The sequence below is a fragment of the Scyliorhinus canicula genome, chromosome 2, assembly GCF_902713615.1.
Source record: "Scyliorhinus canicula chromosome 2, sScyCan1.1, whole genome shotgun sequence".
NCBI lineage: Eukaryota > Metazoa > Chordata > Chondrichthyes > Carcharhiniformes > Scyliorhinidae > Scyliorhinus > Scyliorhinus canicula.
This window is the reverse complement of record NC_052147.1, coordinates 287,288,866-287,291,928: the sequence shown is the minus strand read 5'-3', so window position 1 is coordinate 287,291,928 and position 3,063 is coordinate 287,288,866.

Here is a 3,063-nt window from a genome sequence, read left to right as displayed (position 1 = left end):
TAGCTCAGTACATGGGATCGACAAGACACAGCAACCAAGCTCACCAGCGAATACACCTAAAGAAGACCAGATTTTAAAAAGAAGATTGATTGTCAAGTTGGTCCTGAAGGTCCCATCAACCAACCAGAAGGATCTAGAAGCAAGATCTTTTTACCTTTCTGTAAAGAAAGTGATTGCAGCTTTTAAAAGAAAAAAATGTAATAAAATAACTTAATTTATCCTGAAACAGTGGTTATTCCTAAGTCTACTTTACTTACTAGCAATGCAGGACATGGATTGATGCTAATAAGGGTAAGTAGATGAAATCTTCGGTGAAGGTATGGGTTATACCGGGGGATAACTTGAAAATATAGTTTGACCTGAATAGCACCCACCGAAGCCTGCATCGGAGTCAGGGAGTGAGAATCCCTGTTCACCATTTAGAATGTTGGCCCTTTTTTGGTATAGGGGAATTCTAAGAATAGTGGTGAGTTTTCAACAATACCGTGCAACCTCAAACAAACCATTGTTTGCAGCAAACTACCCAGTCTTCAGAACAGTAACCACGACACCACACAACCCTGCCATGGCAATCTCTGCAAGACATGCCAGATCATCGACATGGATACCACCAATACACGTGAGAACACCACCCACCAGGTACGCTGGTACATACTCGTGCGACCTCGGCCAGCGTTGTCTACCTCATACGCTGCAGGAAAGGATGTCCCGAAGCGTGTGGTACATTGGCGAGACCATGCAGACGCTGCAACAACGAATGAACGGGCATCGTGCGACAATCGACCAGGCAGGAATGTTCCCTTCCAGTCGGGGAAACACTTCAGCAGTCAAGGGCATTCAGCCTCTGATCTCCGGGTAAGCGCTCTCCAAGGCGGCCTTCAGGACGCGCAACAACGCAGAATCGCCGAGGAGAAACTCATAGCCAAGTTCCGCACACATAAGTACGGCCTCAACCGGGACCTGGGATTCATGTCGCATTACATTCACCCCCCATCATCTGGCCTGGGCTTGCAAAATCCTACCAACTGTCCTGGTTTGACACAATTCACACCTCTTTAACCTGGGGTTACCCCTGTCTCTGGACCTGTAAAGACTTAATTACCTACAAATGCTCGCATTGAAAGTATCATCTTACATTATTGACTTTGTCTGTATATATAAATGTTTCTGGAACCCACCTCTTCATTCACCTGAGGAAGGAGCAGTGCTCCGAAAGCTAGTGATTTGAAACAAACTGTTGGACCTCTAACCTGGTGTTGTCAGACTCTTACTATATTGTGAATAGCTGGGGTCCCAGCACCGATCCCTGTGGTACCCCACTAGTTACTGCCTGCCAATTTGAAAAGGACCCATTAATCCCGACTCTTTGTTTCCTCTCTGCCAACCAGTTTTCTATCCACCTCAATACATTTCCCCCAATCCCATGCACTTTAATTTTGCACAATAATCTCTTATACGGAATTTTGTCAAACTTCTTCTGAAAGTCCAAATATACCCATATGTGCTGGAAGGGTGGGGTTATTAACCTTGCAGTGATGTCCTGGAGCTGAGATGATTGACCTCCAACCACCACAACCATCTTCCTTTGCGCCAGGTATGACTCCAACCAGCGGAGAGTTTTTCCCTGATTCCCATTGACTCCAGTTTAGCTCGGGCTCCTTGATGCCACACTCGGTCAAATGCTGCCTGATATAAAGGGCAGTCACTCTCACCCTCACCCTGGTATTCAGCTCTTTGTCCATGTTGAACCAAGGCTGTAATGTATTGGGGCGGCAATGGAGTGAGTGGTCGCTTGTTTAGTGGCTCCAGCTCGAGGTGGATTTGTTTGATCCTTCCCCACCGGAATTGTGGGTGTGTGGATGGCAGAATGTGCATGAGCACTGGGGGGGGGGGGGAAGGTTAAACCACCTCCGGAGGGACTGGTTTATGGCCCATTGCACAGTGAAACGAAGGAAGAGATGAGCAGAAATGTTTTTGTGGAGTGACACAGAAGATGGCTGAGAGTATGGGGGGGCAGCGCTGCCCACCCAGGGTCTACGGACAGCTGGTGGAATTCCTCAATGGCCAGTTTCAGCAGCAGAAGAGGGAGGCCTTAAGGACCTGGATAAGGTGGTGGAGCCACTCAGGGCAGTGATCGATGGGATAGGAACAGAGGCGGAGGTTGGGGCCTGGTGGATGGAGGTCAGTGGTGGAGCATGAGGAGCGGTTATCCTCGCTGGAGGGTGACGACTGTGGAGGGTGGATGAGCTGCCAGAAAAGTCTGAGGGGGGATGCTGGGAGGATCTTTAACTACACCAGGAGACAAAAACCTGTGGATTGTGGGGATGCCTGAAGGCCCGGAGGCTGCCAAGTATGTGATGTGGGATTCTGGAGACGCTGATGGGCGATGGGTCCTTTGACCGGGGCCCTCGAGAATGACCGAGCGCTCAGGGCACTGAGGAGGTGGCCGCAGGTGTGGAAGCCGCCGAGGATGATGCATCGGTTCCTTGAGAACATCCTGAGGGCTAGGATGACCCTGAGTGTACCTCAGAGAGAATGCTGCGGATTCACCAAGACCTGGAGTGGAGGTTGGCGAAGCGGAGGACCGGGTATAACCAGATTGAGGCCCGACTTCTACAAAGGGGCGAAGTTCGGGGTTCTGTCTGCTCGCTTATGGCTACCGGATGCAAGAGTTTTATTTGACTCACCGGAGGAGACGATGGACTATTTTTCTTTATTCATTCCATGGAATGTGGGCGTCGCTGGTGGGCCAGGATTTATACCCATTCCTGAGAGCATTAAGAGTCAACCACATTGCTGTGGGTCTGGGGTACTCAGAACTTCTCACATGTGCCCAGGTATTTTGTGATGGACAAGACTCGGCGGGCGGGAGGGAGTATTCGGCGATCGTGGTTTCTGCGTGTGGATTTGCGAGTGGCACGGGGGAGGTCAGTGGCCGCAGTGGAAGTTGGATGTGGGACTGTTGGTGGATGGGGGGGGGGGGGGGTTGTGAAGAGGGAAGTCTCGGCCTCAATGCTGTAGGCAGTAGTTAGCGGTGCATTTATCTCTATCCGGGTACAGAGG